Below are 19,284 nucleotides of genomic sequence, written 5' to 3'. Positions count from 1 at the left end.
TATTTAAAATTGTAACAGTGGGAAGGGTATGCTATGACAGAGAAATTGACAGGGTTATCCAATAAGTCTCATTTCATATGGTTTTAAAGCTGACCTAATTTAATATGCATAGAAGATTATTTTCTAAAAACAATGAAAAAGTGCTAATTTTGTTAGTATCGTTATTTAGACATTTTGTAGTGTCTCATAATTCAATATTCTCTGCTTTCAGCTTGAAGGGAAGAAGTATCCATAGAATTGAATAGCAGATAACCAATGCAGTTTGCATTTTATTTTAATTCATAGAATTTATATGAACTTTTCCAAAATCGTGTCATGTACATCTTCTTTAATTTGTCTTTGATAGAAGTTCTGCTACTCTGAAATACCAATACAAGTTTATGGTTTAACCTATATATCTTCCCTTTTCCCACTTGGCAGTTTTAGGGCATTAAGAAATTGTATAGATGATTCTTTGGTGGATATCTACAGACGAGTACATTTTTCTTAACTAATTTATCATTAGATCAGGTATGTCTTTGCTCATCATTTTATATCCTGTATCCCACTATGTGTATTGTGTGACACATAGTAAAAACTTATTAAATTGCTTTGAATAAATGAATGAGTGTAGCTAGATATTAAAATGGAAAGGGAAATAAAATTGAAAGTCCTTGCCTTTAAGTAAATGAAGCTCTCTTTTAAAACTTTTTTTAAAAAAGATTTTATTTATTTATTTGAGAGAGAGAGACAGCACACAAGTGGGCTGGAGGGCAAAGGGAGAGGGAAAAGCAGCCTCCCCACTGAGCAGGGAGCCTGACTCGGGGCTCAATCCCAGGACCTTGAGATTATGACCTGAGCTGAAGGCAGACACCTAAACAACTGAGCCACCCAGTCGCCCCTGAAGCTCTCTTTTAAAGATGAGGGAATTGAGGATAGGAAAGACTTTCTTTTATATAGATTAATTTCTACTTTGTTAAAATTCATTAATACTATGCAATTTAGGAATCTGAGACATTTATATGCAAGCTTTGAAACAGTAGTATTAATGAAAGAGAGCAGTAAAGATTCAAAATCAGTACAATCAAGATTTGTCAAGTTCCTTAAGGACATAAATTCTTACCTATAACCTATTTTATCTACTTTCTAGTTAAAACCTCTTTTAAACTTTTAGCAACACCCCCTGCACACAGACATGCCATAAATTTGCCAAGTATCAAACCATATGCATGGAGCTTTGTAGAAACTTAAATATATTGTGTATGTGCTTTTATATTTTAAAACAGTATCTCAGTGAATTTTTTGTGAGGTTTTATAGTTCCATTTGATCTTAACTCTATTATTAATAATTAATATAGTCCACTCTCCATTATCTACACAAGTTGTACACAGTCGTAATGAATCATGCAAAACCTAATTCAGAAATGATTTTTATTTGTATGTGGGAAGTATTATGTGATGTTTTTGGAGTAAATTTCCCTCCTTAATTATGTTTTGCTTGGGGTAATTAGTTTGCATTCCCTGAGCACACATCAATTGACAGTGGGGGAAATACAGCCCTGAAGTATTCTGGGAAAATGTTTTAAAATATTGCGGCTGAACAACATGTAGACACTCAATACTTGCATATGACCTGGGAAAATTCCAAGGAGTCTAGCACTGTCTAGAGTATGATTCAGTCTTGGTGATAAAATCATGTTTCTCAAAAATGACTGCATACATTTCTTATTTAACTCAGTTAATCTGCTCTCACCATGCCAGTATTATAAAGGAGATCCATTAAACTAGATAGCTTAATGAAGGGAACTTAACAGCAAGTGGACATTCAGTTTATTGTTAATTCGATCTGTTCGTCCATGTCTCTGTGTGTATATAGATGGTTACTTAAAAAGTTATTTTAGGGTGCCTGGGTGGCTCAGTTGGTTAAGCGACTGCCTTCGGCTCAGGTCATGATCCTGGAGTCCTGGGATCGAGTCCCGCATCGGGCTCCCTGCTCAGCAGGGAGTCTGCTTCTCCCTCTCCCTCTCCTCCCTCTTGTGCTCTCTCTCTCTCTCAAATAAATAAATAAAATCTTTAAAAAAAAAAAAAAAAAAAAAGTTATTTTAATCTCTCCCTATAATAATATATCCTTTTTTGTTTTATTGTTGTTTCACTACTTTGAGTCATAGCTAAAACTCACACTTTCATAGGCATTATATAGAAAATCATTCCTGGAGCACTCTTGGTGCTCATTCATTATGTTTTAGATACTAGAAGGAAAAAAAATTCTAAGGACAGCTGCACTATACAGATAAAATGCAATTTCATTCTACAGTGTTTCTATGTAGCAAATGTTTCTATGCTCTGTGCTAATAAGTACATATTTTCATTTATTTTCTAAAGGACTTGGATCATATTAATAAGAGGAATAAAAAAGTTTCAACTAAAAATGTGTAATTCTTTGTAAATTACTTTTTTCTACTAATCTTTCCCTTCAGAGAGAATCTCTCTTTCTCTCCCTCCCTCTCCCTCTCTCTCTCTGCCACCTTTTTACATTAAGGAAGTATTTGAAATCCAATCTTCAGTTTCTTTAATTTGGAGTATCAAAACATATTGATTATAGCTAGTGATAACATTTGTGTTTTAATGTTAAAATTTCTAATATTATCCTTGAGATGCTGCAGGGGCAACATATATACCTTGGATTTATGAAGTGTGGTTTCTTTAACTATAGTTTACATGAATGCTAATAACCCATACAGCAAAGACATAATAGTAAATGAAATGCAATAATATAGAATATGAATACTAATGTGTGTACCAGAGACCCTGGCCCATGATAGATTTATAATAATGTTTCTCCTACTCTTGCTTGTTTGTTATTGGTGGTATGAGGACTCCTATTTTCCCAAAGGTTAATAGTGATCTATCTGTACGTTACTTTGTTCTATTTGCAATGCACTGTATACTTTGTTTACTTTGCTTAGGAGAAAAAAATGTTTTTCTCTTCAAGTTAATGAATTTAAGCTAGGCCTAGTAAATCCTCTATGGAACAGATAAGATTCCAAAGAGAAGGCTATATTTAATCTGAGCTTAGAAGAACTATTATAGATCAAACAGGTCTTTTTAAAAAAAGATTTTATTTATTTATTTCTTTAAGAGAGAGAGCATGAATTGGGTGGGGAGGAGAAAGAGGAAAGGGAGAGGGAAACAAACTCAAGCAGACTTCACGCCAAGCACAGTGCTGGACGCGGGGCTGGATTCCATGACCCTGAGATCATGACCTGAGCTAAAACCAAGAGTTGGATGCTTAAGCAAATGAGCCACCCAGATACCCCTCAAAGACTTTGAATGAAAGTTACAGAATGAGATTTCATTTTAAAAGATGATTTTGATTGAACATAAAGAATGGTTTCTAATACTAAAAACTTGAAGTAGGGAAACCTGGCTATAATCTCTGGCTTCATTCCAACTGAGGTAGTTGGGGGAAGCCAGTGTAGATGAGGAAAGGAGGATAATTTGAAAGGTATTAAGTCATTAGAACCAGCAGGGCAAGATAACTATAGTATGTTGGGTGGATAGGGGAAGGGAAAAGAGGGTGACTTTCTTGTTTCTTGCCTGGGTAATTCAGTGGATTGGGGTGTAATCACTGAAATAGGAAGTAACAGAGTAAGAGATCTGCGTGTTTCTCTCTGGGGTGTGTGTGTGTGTGTGTGTGTGTGTGTGCGCATGGCTTTATATGTGTTTGGGAGGACATTATACACTCCATTATAAATCACTGAACTTGAGATACCGGAGACATCTAGGTAGAATTGCTTAGTAGACAGTTAGGAATATGGGACTGGATTTTAGAAAAGGTATCTGAATTTGAGGTTTTAAAAACAGAGAGACCATCAGTAGTTGAAACCATTGGGGATTGGTAAAATTACCCATCTATCCATTCATTAACCATGAATGCAGTACACATATAAAAAGGAATTATTACATATCTATTGTGGTGCTAAGGTAGTGAATTATAAGTTATCAATGGCTTTGGAGTGAGCATTTACAGAGAAAGAAAAGGGTATAATTGGGCATTTATGGGGTATTTATTATGAACCAGAGTTCTACCTACTTTAAAAAGATTGCTCTTTTTAATCTTCAAAATAATCTTATGAGGTAGGTACTATCCTCATTTTACAGAAAAAGAAATAGAGGAAATGAATAGTTGAAAAATTTACCTAATGTTACACATCTAATAAGTCTCCAGATCTCATCATCTTTTGCATGTTGTTTGAATCTTCTTACTAGAATATTTCCTTAACAGAGTTTTTGTACAGGAGGGAAAATTAAAACAGATGATACCAATATATCAAAAGACACGCAGTATTGTGAGGAGAGAAATATTATAGGTAGCCATAAAAACTGTTACTATAGTTAAATACATTTAATTTGGGAAGAACCTGAAAGAGATTCTGGAGAGAATAATTTGAAATGTGGATTATCTATCTCAAGAGTTTTTTGCATTTTTCCTGTGGCACCAAGGACCTTCAAGCATCACTTTAATCTGGGTAGACATTCTCAGTCAGGTTCAAAGTTAATGTAACATCAGGGTGCATTTTTCATCTCACAGAATATGTGGAGTGATTTTTGTTATTCAACGTGGAATCATTATTGATTGATTGATTGATTGGAGGTCATTGTTTCGTTTTTTAATCAACAAAGTATAGTTGACATACAATGTTATGTTAATTTCAGGTGTACAACATAGTGATTGGACAGTTCTATACATCCAATTGGACAGTTCTATATATCATTCAGTGCTCATCACAATAAATGTTGTCACCATTTGCCACCATACAACACTATTACAATATTATTGACTATATTCCCCATGCTGTACTTTTATCTCCGTGACTTATTTATCTTATAACTGGAAGTACCTCTTAATACCCTTCCCCCAACCCAGCTCCCCTCTGGCAACCACTGGTTTGTTCTGTGTATTTGAGACTCTGTTTGGCTTTTGTTATTTTGTTTGTGTATTTGTTTTGTTTTTTTTAGATTCCACAAATAAGTGAAATTATACGGTATTTGTCTTTCTCTGTCTGACATATTACACTTAGCAAAATATCCTTTAGGTCCATCACATTGTCACATTTGACAAGATTTCATTCATTTTTTATGTCTAATGTTCCATTTTATATATATATATATATAATCTTTATTCATTCACCTATAGATGGATACTTAGGTTGGTTCCATATCTTGGTTATTGTAAATAATGCTGCAACAAACATAGGGGTGCATATATCTTTTTGAATTAGTGTTTTCATTTTCTTTGGGTAAATACCCAGTAGTGCAATTACTGGATTATATGGTATTTCTATTTTTAATTTTTTGAGGAGCCTCCATACTGTTTTCCATAGTGGCTGCACCAATTTGCATTCTTACCAACAGGGCACAGGGTTTCCTTTTCACCACATCCTCACTGACACTTGTTATTTCTTCTCCTTCTGATTTTAGCCTTTCTGACAGATGTGAGGTGATATCTCATTATAGTTTTGATTTGGATTTCCCTGATGATTAGTGATATGGAGCATTTTTGTTGTGTTGATCAACTCATGTCTTCTTTGGAAAAATGTTTACTCAGGTCCCCTGCCCATTTTTCTTTAATGATTTATTTATTCATTTGAGAGAGAGAGAGATAGACAGCTTGAACAGGGGGAGGGGCAAAGGGAGAGGGAGAGGAAGAGAACCCCAAGCAGACTCCCCACTGAACAAGGTGCCTGATTCAGTGCTGGATCCCAGGACCCTGAGATCGTTACCCGAGCCAAAATCAAGAGCCGGATGCTCTACCAACTGAGTCAGTCGGGGTGCTCAGCTGGCACCCCTGCCCATTTTTTAATCAGTTTATTATTATTTTTTGGGAGGGTGTTGGCTTGTATAAGTTCTTTATATATTTGGGATATTAATCTTTTATTGGATATATTATTTGCAAATATCTTCTCCCATTCAGTAGGTTGCCTTTTTGTTTTGTTGATGGTTTCCTTTGCTGTGCCAAAGCTTTTTATTTTGCTATTGTCCCAATAGTTTTAGTTTTTGTTACCCTTGCCTGAAGAGACAAATCCATAAATATATAGCTAAGGCTAATATCCAAGAGATTATTGCCTGTTTTATTTTGTTTTGTCTTGTTTTTTAGGAGTTTTGTGGCTTCAGTTTCACATTTAGGTCTTTTAGTCCATTTTGAGTTTTTGTGTTTGTAAAAAAGTGGGGCAGTTTAATTCTTTTGCATGTAGCTGTCCAGTTTTCTCAACAACATTTATTGAAAAAACTATCTTTTCCTTATTGGATGTTCTTGCCTCCTTTATTGAAGATTAATTGACCATTTAAGCATGAATTTATTTCTGGACTCTCTATCCTGTTCTATTGACCTATGTGTCTATTTTTTGTGCCGGTACCATACTATTTTGATTACTATAGCTTTGTAGTGTATCTTGAAATCTGGGATTGTGATACCTCCAATTTTGTTTTTTCTAAATATTGCTTTGGCTATTTGAGGTCTTTTGTGTTTTCATACAAATTTGAGGATTATTTGTTATAGGCCTGTGAAAAATACTGTTAGGAATTGCATTCAATCTGTAGATTTCTTTAGGTAGCTTGAACATTTTAACATTATTAATTCTTCCAGTCCATGAAGATGGTACATCTTTCCATTTGTTTGTGTCATCTTTAATTTCTTTCATCAATGTCTTATAGTTTTCAGAGCACAAGTTGTTCACCTCCTTGGTTAATTTTGTTCCTAGATATTTTATTAATTGTGCAATGGTAAATGGATAATTCCTTAGAGGTGGGAATAGTGGGATAAAATTTATTCACCTTTTAAATTTAATATATATTTCCAAATAGTCCTCTATAGAGGTTGGAACAGTTAACACTTTAAACACATTGCATGGGAATGCTTGTTTACCTATACTCATGTCAGATCTCTGTGTTAACAACTGTTTAATCTTTACTAATCTGCTAAGTGTAAATAGTATTTAAGTATAAGTTTTATTTACATTCCTCTCAGATAAAAAAAGGTAGGCAAACTTTCGTAAGTTTAACGATCACTGTCATTTGCCCATTTTTGTACTGTTGTTCTTTGTTAATTTGTTCTATTAAAGTGTTAAAGAAATGAGTATTTGTTATATGAGTTGCAAATGTTTCTCAGTTAGGCATTTGGCTGTGTTAATTGTGATTCTTTTTTTTTTTCCTTCTAAATTTGTTTTTTAAGTTCTTGAATTTATCAAAAAAAAAATATGGTCATTCTAGTTGCTTTCAAAATAAAAATAAAACCTCTTGATGACAATGTTATTTTTAAAATTATTCCATCTTTTTCTAGTACTTTAATGGCTCATTTTGTATGATTAAATTCTGTATCTATTTCCTTTAATCACTATAGCTTTAAAATAAATATTAAAAACTATTAAGTCCAGGGGTGCCTGGGTGGCTCAGTCGTTAAGCGTCTGCCTTCGGCTCAGGTCATGATCTCAGGGTCCTGGGATCTAGCCCTGCATGAGGCTCCCTGCTCAGCCCGGAGCCTGCTTCTCCCTCTCCCACTCCCCCTACTTGTGTTCCCTCTCTCGCTGTGTCTCTCTCTGTCAAATAAATAAATAAAATCTTTAAAAAAAAAAAAAAAACTATTAAGTCCAGGGCATAATAATTCTGTCATCTTTTCCCAAAATGTTTATAGAATATTTTTGTTGATTATAGCTTGTTTATTTAACCAGATGAACTTTTTTTTTTTCTTGAAAGAGAACTTTTTATTACATTTATGTACAGAAAATTCAACAGCACACACTTGGCCCAGTTTGGTAGCCAGTTCTTTAGCCTTTGCCTTTTCCAGCTTGGCAATGTGAGCCACCGACTTTGGACCCACAATGTTGCCTCCTCAGTGACAACGGATCTCATCATACCTGTCATTGTAATTGGTCTCAATAGCTTCCATCAGCTAGCCAGAGCTCTTTTGTCTTCCAAGTTAAACCTTGTAAAGGGGACAGTAGGGCAGGTGGTCCTGGGGACGAGACACCCCAGCCTGGCCTTCCCATTGATAATGTGGTAGGGAACTACCATCTTAAGATACAGGACAGGCAGGAAGACAACCAGCTCAATGGGATCCGAATCATGTGCAATCACTACCAGCTGAGCTTTCTTGTTTTCCACCAAGGTGGTGACAGTATTAACCCCAGCTCAAAAGACAGGCGCTCTGTTAGTGGGGATGTGCCCTTTGCCAGCAGCTTTCTTCTCAGTCTGGGTCAACAATCTCTGTTTCTTCTCTTGCTTTTTCTCTTGTCTGTATTTGTGGGCCAGCTTATGCAGTTGAGTAGCTGTTTGGCTGTCCAAGACCTGGATGAACTGGTTAATCACGGGAGGCACTTGTAGATGTTTATAGAGAATAGCCCTTTGCCAGTGCAGCTGGATGTAGAAGGACATTTGACAAAGCAGGCAAGGTCCCTCTTGGGCTGAATGTCCTCTTCATTGCCAAAATTCTTGGGCTTTTTCTCAAACAAGGGATTGACCACCTTCTTGGCCTCTTGCTTCTTGACAACAGCAGGTGCAGGGCCAATTTCTTCTCCTTAGCCTTCTTTCCTTTGGGCATCTTGGATGGTTGGAGGAGACAGAAAGCAACAATATGAACTTCAGAATCAGCTTTTTCCCTCTTAAAAAATTTTTTTATCATTTTCCTGTTATTATATAGTAAATTTTCTAGCTCTTATTATTTGTATATTGGAAGGATATTGCTTTTAGTAGATTAACTTTGTGCCTGCTTACTCTATTGAATTATCTTCTTATTTATAAAAGTTTTTAGTTGAGTCTCTTGGGTTGTCTAGATAAAAAATAAAACTGAAAATAATTGTAATTTTACAGATTTATATCCAGTGTTATACTTACTATTTTGTTCTCTTTTTAAATTGCATTAGCTTTTACCTCCCCAGAAAAATGTTAAATAACAGTAGTGATAGTAGACATCTTTTATCTTTAATGTGAATGCTTCCATAAAACAGCTATGAGTATAGGCCTCATAGTAAGTTTTAATATCTAGCTTTACAAGTTCTTCCTCAGTAAACTTTTTTTTTTTTAAAGATTTTATTTATTTATTTGACAGAGAGAGAGAGAGCACAGGTAGGCAGAGCGGCAGGCAGAGGGAGAGGAAGAAGCAGACTCCCCACTGAGCAAGGAGCCCGATGTGGGGCTCGATCCCAGGACCCTGGGATCATGACCTGAGCCGAAGGCAGACGCTTAACGACTGAGCCACCCAGGCGCCCCCCCTCAGTAAACTTTTCAAAAGATCTTTATAATTATATTTCCTAGTTATCTACTTGTCATTCTGAGCTTAAAAAAATTAGTCTTCAATCAAATCCAATTGGTGATCTTTTTTGGAGTTGCATTAAATATGTCTATTAATTTGTGAAACATTTCACTTTTGTAACAGTAACACATTGTTTTTCTTCCCCATGACTGTTTCTCCATTTATTCAGGGGTTATTTCAAGCTATTCAATGACACTGTGGGATTTGTGTGTGTGTGTGTGTGTGTGTGTGTGTTTGTGGCTTCCTTTGTTTCTCGTCTATTCTTTCTTATAGTTGAGGTACCATCGTGTTTGAGACATTCTTCTTTACATTTCCATTTCTGATTATTTTAATAGGTAGGGAAAGTGTAGACTTTGTAAATTTATCATGTTCTCAGGCATCTTACTAAATCATCTATTAATTCAAGTATCTTTTTATGATTGCATATAAACATATTTTTATGTCTTTTTCAATATTTATACTTTTAGGCACTTACTGAAGTACTTAGAAAAAATAGAACATTGTTATTTGTAGTGATAACTGGCATCCTTGTTTAATTCCTGATTTTAATAGAAGTCGATTTTTTCATCAATATATAATGTTGGCTATTGTATTTTGTTAAAGCATCTATTATGTTTAGATGGATTGCTTGTTAGTCCTGTTTTGCTTCATATTTTTTCCCTCAAATAGCTGCTGTGTATGTGCAATGAATACAACAAATAACAATTTCTGGCCTTATGGACTTTACATTCTGAAAGGAGAGGATGCAGATAACGATAATGATGGTGATGATGATAATAATAGTAACACCCACAGAACAATAACAGCAGCAGCAACAAAAACAGTAATTATGTAATATGAAAGAAAGTGATGATTGTTACAGGAAAAATAATTTTGTATAGGGGGATGGAGTGTGTTTGAAGGGGTGCTGTGGATTGAAGTAAGGCCCTCAATGACAAAGTGATCTCTAAGTTAAGAACTGTAGGAAAAGAAGAGCTAGCAATGTAGCTATCAAGAACAGTCAAGACAGGGGCGCCTGGGTGGCTCAGTTGGTTAAGCGACTGCCTTCCGCTCAGGTCATGATCCTGGAGTCCCTGGATCGAGTCCCGCATCGGGCTCCCTGCTCGGCGGGGAGTCTGCTTCTCCCTCTGACCCTCCCCCCTCTCATGTGCTCTCTCTCTATCTCATTCTCTCTCAAATAAATAAATAAAATAAAATAAAATAAAATAAAAGAACAGTCAAGACAAAGAAGTAAATCTAAAGGTTCTGAAACCAGGAGAAACTCTGCATGTTTGAGGAACAGCATGGAAGAACAGTATGGCTAGCCCTGAGTAAATGAAAGAGAGAAAAGAATGAGATCAGAAACATAAATTTGGGGGACAAATTAGGTAGAGCCTGAATGGGATGGCATCAAGAAAGAATGAATGAGAGGAGGGAAATTGTTGACAATAATTCAAATAACTATTTTGTGGATTATTTCCATAATAGGGAAGGAGAAGAAAGGAGAAAAAGTTTGGTAGCTGGGAAAAAAATGGAGTAAAAAGAACTTATTATTTTTTTAAGGTGAAGAAATAGCGGTACATGGACACATTGGTAGGAAAAATCTTGTGAAGGGTGATGATTTAATGATACAGGCAAGAATTAGAAGTCCTGCAGGAGCCATGTCTGAGAGCAGACTAGAAGATAGGGGTTCCTGTGCACAATGGGGGAGTTGTACTCTACCAGTGATAGATAGTTCAAGCATCATAACACAAAAGTAAACTACGTGAATACAGACACAGGGAGATGGGTAGATCTGGTCGTGGTGGAAATTTACTTCGAATTGCTTCCATTTACTTTGTAAAGTAGGAAACTGGGAGCAAGTATAGGAAGTGAAACAATAGAGGTTTGAGATAGAGGGATATCAAATAGAAATCTGAGGTAGTGGGCGCCTGGGTGGCTCAGTTGGTTAAGTGACTGCCTTCGGATCAGGTCATGATCCTGGAGTCCCAGGATCGAGTCCCACATCGGGCTCCCTGCTCAGCAGGGAGTCTGCTTCTCCCTCTCCCGCTCCCCCCTCTTGTGCTCTTTCTCTCTCTCACTCTCTCTCTCAAATAAATAAATAAAATCTTTAAAAAAAAAAAAAAAGAAATCTGAGGTAGTATATCTCAAATTATTTGTGGTGAAGGACTAGATTCTTTTTTTGTTTGTTTTGATTTCTAATATGTGGTGGAATACTTTTGAAAATTACAATAAAAATTATTCAAAAAATTAAAATGTAAATAGACATTAAATACAAATCCAATTAAAAAAAATATTCATCAGACATAAAATCACTATGTCAAATTGTAACCAAACCAACATGAGTTCGCTCCTTGTTGAGTCAGAAACTACATTAGGTTGAATTGTCGTACAAAGAAAACTTTATTCGTAGCAAATGAGATCACAGGGAATGATTTCCAAAGCCATGACTCCTAGAGCGAGGGAATCTTTTTATTTAGGCTTAGGGTGAATATTTAGATAGGAAGCCTTGTCATTGTATGTAGAGGTGGACATAAGGTCATGCATGTGCCTTCGGGAAACATGCCTATATGTACATTGTATATTATGTAAATGAGGCTGGTGCTCCACCTTGGGCAGAGATTTTAGTTTTGTAACAAGGTAAAGTCCTCATCTGTCATTCTAGATAGAGGTCACTCTATGGTCCTTCTGTGCAGGCATCAGTCATTTCATTTACTGATCTGGGTTGTCTGGGCTGGCTGAAGGTCTGTCAAGGCATTTGCTATCCCTCGAGGGGCAAAGGGCGGGTTTGCTTCCCATCTGCCTGAGTTAAGAGATAAACTAGAAAGAACAGCTTAAGGAAAAATGTGGAACAAAGGTCAGTGAATACAAGCAGGTGGGCAGTAAAGGTCAGGTCTTGGGGGTCTAGCTGATGACAAAATTGCTACAAAATGTCCCAAATGTTTTCTTTTAACTTCACTGCATATCTTGTAGTCTGGTAGCAAACATTTCATGTACTGTCTATAGGCCGGGGCTATGTTTTGAGTAGCACTGACCCACAAGAGTAGTAGAGAATAACCAGAGAAATATAATTGCTGTGATTCCTGAGATTATGATCATAAATGTAAAATGAGACTATTAGGAAGGAAAAAAAATTTTTTTTCCTTCTACCCTTAAAGGTGTTTGCATGGGGCTCTGTAACAAAAGACATTAAGCAGAGAAAAACAGAAGTTTATTAACATGTATATCTCATATATACATGAAAGGAACTCAGGGGTGAGTAACTGAGGGTTGGTTAAAATTTGGGCTTATGGGGCACCTGGGCGGTTCAGTCAGTTAAGCATCTGCCTTTGGCTCAGGTCATGATCTCAGGGTCCTGGGATCGAGTACTGCAGTGGGCTCCCTGGTCAGTGGGGAGCCTGCTTCTCCCTCAGCTTGCAGCTCCCCCTGCTTGTGCTCTCTCTCTGTCTGTCAAATAAATAAATTAATTTAAAAAAGATTTGGGCTTATATAACATTTTAGCAATAGAACAATGCATTTTTAGGGAAGCAATAAGACAAAGAAAAAGACCTTGAGTCTCAGAGGTAGCATACTGTGGGAAGGCAAATATATGGTAACTAATGCAAAATAAGAGCTAGTTAGTAAAGTTTTTATGTGGAGTCCTCTGGTGCTGCCTCTCCTGGGCTGATAAAGGCCTAAAATCTCCTGTGATTAAATTTTGTCCTTCCTGGTAGAGAGGGGAAGGAAGACACCTCTGCAAATTTATCTATTGGTTCTAGGCAAATAGGGGGAAGGCAGAGAATTTTCCTTGTATCTACTTATTCTCAATAGCCTTCAGCTCAAAATAATCCTTATGCCAAAGTGGCATAATTTGGAGTGGAATATTTTGCTAGCCTATATTATTTAGCATGATTTTGGGGGTGTTTCTTTTTCTTCCAACCAAATTCACCTGTGTGGGTACAGGTATAGAGTTGCACTATTGAAGCACAAACAGATACAGAAGTTGAGTGTGTGGAGTAAATAAATGATTGGCATAGGATTTAAACTGGTTATAAAAGGAAGAAAGGGCATAGGGGAGGTAAGGGCAAGACAGTTGAAAATGGATTAATGATCTAAAGGGTTGAAGGCTTGTGGGGTAAGGTACTAAAGTAAGTGAGCTGGAAGGATGAGAGACTGTGTTCATAGAATAGGATACTGGAAATTAAAAGTGTAGAGAGATTACATATTTTGGTAATGGCAAGTTTAGACTATAATCATGAGAGTGGCTGATTGAAGTATGGAGGAGAACATGATCATTTGAGGAGAAAAGTTCAAGGACCCAAGAGACTAGTGTATTGGAAAAATCATCTTCATATGTGTTAAAATCATAAAGACTTAAGCAGGAGCTACTTTGGAGAACTGGTAAGGAAGGAATAAGAAATTTCAAGGACATTCCGGACTTGAGTGGGGAAAAGAACTGCAATGAGAATAATGGATAATGTCATCAGAGGGCCGAGGATCAAAGGGTGGGTACTTTTAGGGATGGAGAAAAGAAAATTACCTGGAAAATACAGTAAGCTTCAAAACCTCCAGACTCAGATAGTAAGGGGGAGAAGAAGGGTGCAGATAGAAAACAGCTATCAATTGAAAAAGCTCAGGGGAACCAGTGTCCTCAAGGGAGAATCAGGTTTCAGGCAGAATGATAATGTTGAAAGGAATGTTAGGAGGTTAAAAATACAAAGAATTTTATTGATGACAGACATTACATTTTAAAGGCTCAGTAGAGGGTTTTCCTGGGTTCAGATAGGGTCAGAAAAAAGGTATGGGCAGAATTCTTTGGGCTTAGAGCCTAAGTTTGTGAAACTTGACCTTCTTGTAGATACCTGACCTAAACAGTGATAAAGTTCATAGAGAACATTTCTATATATGCATTAGTATTCAACCAGCTTCACTTTTCTGTTTTTTCCTCCACATACATGGAATGGGATTCTCTTATTTATTAGGCATATCCTATGTGCTGGACACAATATCAGTGCAGGACACCGTATCCCTGGGTTGTTACACAGGAACGAGTTCATAGTTAGAACTCATCAAGAAAGATAGTATGTGCCCCCATTGTGCAAGGACAAGTCAATGGAGCAAGTAATAGGTATGTTAAAGCACCATTCTGGCTTCAGAATAAAAGAATGTCCACAAAAGGGAAGACATAAACCAAAAACAAAATAATGACTAGCAATATAAGCCATGAGTTTTGAAGTGCACTTCCTACCTCCTCCTTCTGTGTTCTTTTTCCATCCAGAATATTCCAAGCTTCTAGAATAACCTGCCCATGCATAGGCTCACCTCTCCTTGTTAACTATCTATCTATCTATCTATCTATCTATCTATCTATCTATCTATTTATCTATCTATCTATCTATCTATCTATCTATCTATCTATCTATCATCACTGCTGTAACTGTGCCTATGTTCTATCCTCAATACCTAACATTTTCAAGGAAGAGGAAGGAGAAATGAGCCATGACGCTTTTAAACTCTGAACAGGTGTTGCTAGCATCCTGCTGATTTGAAGGGGTCCACGTAGCAATTTGTTTATAACATAATTGTTCGGGTATTTTCATTCCTTTTCGTAACTTTAAGCTAATTTGGTTTTCTCTGAAGAAGATTATTGACCCGGGCATTCAAATGTTTTTCATGCTTTCTCATTCTCTAGTTACTTTGATTTAAATGTTATTCTTTCACTGCTATTTAATTCCTTAAAAAATCATTTCCCTTTTTCCTTTCCATATCCTTAATTTTGTTATTTTCTCAAGTACCTAGGTGGTGATCGTAACAAATATATTTTGATTTTCCAGCTCATTAGACTTAGAACCCAGAAAGGGGAAAGTGAAAGATTAGTGGTCCAGAAAACAGATATTGCTGATTTTGTAATCTTACTGTATATATGTATACAATCCTTCCCCTCCCCAGCCTTCTGAAGATATGTATAGCAATAAAAATAGAAACAACATGGTTCCTTTCCCTATATATTAAATTAGCAGAGCTGTTTTTAAATGTCCTGCAAAATATGGAAAAGTGTGGCTCACTATAAGGTTGAATGGGATCATTTTGTGCCTTTTCATTGTTCTTTCAGGTATTTGTTCCTGTCTTTTTCACTTGCCCCTTCACCTCTTCAATCATGTAATAGGGTTTCTTCATCCCAGTCTAAACAATGTGAAAATTAGGTAAGCTGGGGACATTAGATAAGCTAAAAGGGACAGAAATAGGTGAGTGTTATCACAAAGTACGGTATTAACGCAATGAAAAGGACGACCTTGGAACTATAAAACTGGGTATAAAAACCAGAGGAAAGTGGACTATCACAGAACAGCTCCACAAAGAGAAATTAACAGGGCTTGATAACTCAAAGCACAGAGAAATACTATATTCTGTCTTATAATTGTTTGAGTTTTTTAAAAGCATTCTATTCTACCTCTTGTGGGCAGTATATCATTTTGGTATCTACAAATCACAAAATACACAAAGAAGCTGAGTGAGATAATGTGGTGCTTCCCAATTAACTGTTACACTTTGTAGAATGGACCTGAGATTTCATATACCTGAAGGGAGAGGAGGAAGAAAAGCTTCCAGCTATTATAATTTTCCCAGGTAAGAAGGGAAAAAGAAAGAAGAAATAATCAAAAGAGACATTTATGAACATGTATCAGTGACCTTAGGAATCAGACAAGATAATGCATGCATGCTCCTAAATTTGGTGAGATGATCAAACTATATTTTATTGACCAGTTTAGCTCTTTCTTTGCTACCACATCTATTTATGCATTCATTTCATATTTAATGAAAATTTTGTTTCATTTCTAAAAAGTCAGACTTTAAATAGAAAAATAAATTAACTAATGAAGAAATGTGCTTTAATTGCTTTCTCTCTCTATCCCTCTGTCCTTTTGTCTCTTCATCCCTCCCTCTCCCTTTCTCATTTCTCTCCTCCAGTTATTTTCTGCTAAAAAAAAAAAAAAAAGATATTTTTGTCATTTCTTTCTAAAAGGAGCTAAGAATTTACTCTATTACTTTTAGGACTAATCCCAACTGAGACATGCCACATCAACCTTGCCAAATATGCCCAGGGTGGGTGCCCCAAAATGTGCCACTTTGGCAGTTAAAGTCTCCATTTTTGATTGCACCTCATTAATAGCCTTTTTTATTCGACTTGGTTAGATTTTAGTTCTTTTATTTCTCCAGAAAATGTTTCTCTAGTATCTTCCATGCTTTTTTCAAGCCCAGCTAGTATCTTTATAATCGTCATTCTGAACTCTAGTTCTGATATCTTACTAATGTCTGTATTGATTAGGTCCCTGGCAGTCAGTACTGCCTCTTGTTCTCTTTTTTGAGATGAGTTTTTCCATCGTGTCATTTTGTCCAGAGGAGAATAGATGAATGAGAGAACAAAATGCTAACAGGGTAACAACGACCCCAGAAAAATATACACTTCCAGAAAGTGGTCACTTCTCTGTTCAGAGAGTTGCTGCTATTCTTTTCTTCGATCTCCTGTTGAGTTCATAGGTGTTCAGAATGGTTTGATCCCTATCTAACTGAATTCCTGGGACCAGAAGAAATTTAGGTCTCCTACTCCTCCGCCATCTTGCTCCTCCAAAATGTGCCACTTTGGCATAAAGACCATTTTGAGTTGAAAGTGATAAAAAAGAAAAAAAAAATTAAAAAAAGACAAAAAAAAAAAAAACAAACAAACCCTGGCAGATGCAGGAAAGGTTCTCTGCCTCCCCCATAACTGCCTAAATTTATACTGGATAGGAGAGCCTGCAACAGGAAGAGAAGTATTAACAGAGGCCCCTTAACCAAAAGAGCTCATCTGCATAATAGAACCATCTTGTTTTTCCAAACATCTCCTTTCCCCTTCTTGCTAAAAAGCTTTCTCCCCACTGTATCCTCAGGCCCCTACCCCTTTTCTTAGCTCATATAAACTTCATTTTGTCTCATTGTCTCTGGAATTTCTTGTCTATGTGGATTGTGCCACTCCCACCACCACCCTATGCATACACCTATTAAATTTGATTTTCTCCTGTTAATCTGTCTCATGTCAATTTGATTCTTAGTCCAGCTAGAGGGACCTTAGAACAGAGGAAGGTCTTCCTCCCCAATGAAAGCATTTAAGAAGAGACTAGAGAAAAGCAAAAAGCAGTTTAGGTAAAAGGAAGCTAGAAAATTGTGAGGAAAAAGTAGTTAGTTGCCAGTCTCCAAAATATGTAACAATTGGAAGTGTGCAAGTAAACTATTGGTTTGGAACACATTTTAATTGGCTAATGAAGCTATTATTTTTTTTTTAAAGATTTTATTTATTTATTTGACAGAGAGACACAGCGAGAGAGAGAACACAAGCAGGGGGAGCGGGAGTGGGAGAAGCAGGCTTCCTGCCAAACAGGGAGCCCTACGCGGGGCTCGATCCCAGGACCTTGGGATCATGACCTGAGCCGAAGGCAGACGCTTAACGACTGAGCCACCCAGGAGCCCTGAAGCTATTATTTTTTTGTAAAGAAAGTAGTTTTAAGGGTTAATTATTGTATTTAGACATAAGTATATGAATACCTCACAAACAAAACATGACTCAAAATTTGATCATTATATGTTGTAATTGTTTAATCAGAGAGCTTATTTAGAGAAAGTCATAGTTAAAAACTATTATAGAACATAGTTTTTAAAATATATACGTAAGAGGGGCAGCTGGGTGGCTCAGTCGTTAAGCGTCTGCCTTCGGCTCAGGTCATGGTCCCAGGGTCCTGGGATCGAGCCCCGCATAGGGCTCTCTGCTCAGCAGGAAGTCTGCTTCTCCCTCTCTCACTCTCCCTGCTTGTGTTCCCGCTCTTGCTATCTCTCTCTTTCAAATAAATAAATAAAATCTTTAAATATATATATATATGCGTGAGAAAAACATTTAGAATATCTGTTACTAATCTAACTAGAAACCAGATAAAGAGATGATAAAACATTTGAAATAGTTAAGGATTAACTATCAATTGTATACACATATTTAACATTTCTCTTTTTAAAAAACCAAAACTGGCACTTTAAAAATTACTAAAGAAAACACAATCACCATCTGGTGGCAAAGCAAAGAAAATGTTATTTTAAGGTATTTACTTTCTTTGTATTCTAACTATAAGTCGTCAAGTGATATAATCCTTTCTGAGGCAGAGGTTTAGATGGGACTATGTTATAAATCCTTCAGATACGGTCTACTATGATGCTTTTAAACAAGGGATAGTTTATTTTTTTTAAGATTTATTCATTTATTTGAGAGAGAGAGAGAGAGTGGGGTTTGGGGACAGAGGGAGAGGGAGTCTTAAGCAGACTCCGTGCTGAGCATGGAGCCTGCCTTGGGGCTCACCCTGGGACTCTCCCAAGAGCTCCATCTCAGGACCCTGAGATCACGACCTGTGCTGAAACCAAGAGTCTGATGCTTAACCTACTATGTCACCCAGGTGCCCCTAAACAAGGCATAGTTTCACACTCCCTGTGAATTATTGCTTTTAAATCTGACAATAACCCTGTGAAGTTTTACTCTTGATTTTTCCATTTCACAGATGAAGAAACTGAGATTTACAGAGATTTAATACCTTGCCAATATCTCAAAGCTGATAAACAGCATTATTTGGATTTGATTCCAAACCAACTCTGTCTCTTTCAAGGGCTTGTGCTCTCTAAAACATATAAATTGTTTAACTCAGAAACTAATCCTTATAAAGTCCCAATAAAGCAATTAACATTATGCTTCCCTCTTTGTTAAAAGCTATTAGGTCAAAATTCCAGTGTACAATCATGGTGGACTCTATAATGTGAAGTTAATTAAAGGGCATCTTAATTAATATCCGATGTTTTCTGATTATAACTACTTGTTCTGAAGCCCTGTCTGGATTCTCAGAGCTTAGCCTAGACTAATGAAGCAGAATGAGTAAAGTAAAATAAAACAATTATTCTCTGTCTGAAGAAGGAGTTGCCTTGGTTTCACATTTCCTTCATTTCAGAGCCAAGAGCAAAATGATGAGCCC

General features: G+C 36.5%; 1 protein-coding gene and 1 pseudogene across 1 annotated transcript in view; one reads left to right on the top strand and one right to left on the bottom strand.

Annotated features, from left to right (window-relative positions):
* Window positions 1–8,581, bottom strand: part of LOC110585788 — a 48,615-nt pseudogene extending 40,034 nt beyond the window's left edge.
* The window catches only part of LRP1B (LDL receptor related protein 1B), a 1,499,204-nt gene that overhangs the window by 626,197 nt on the left and 853,723 nt on the right, over window positions 1–19,284 (top strand). The window lies entirely within an intron of this gene.

The sequence above is a fragment of the Neomonachus schauinslandi genome, chromosome 3 (assembly GCF_002201575.2).
Source record: "Neomonachus schauinslandi chromosome 3, ASM220157v2, whole genome shotgun sequence".
NCBI classification, from domain to species: domain Eukaryota; kingdom Metazoa; phylum Chordata; class Mammalia; order Carnivora; family Phocidae; genus Neomonachus; species Neomonachus schauinslandi.
The sequence above is the reverse complement of the archived record's forward strand: the minus strand, read 5'-3'. Positions and strand labels throughout refer to the sequence as shown.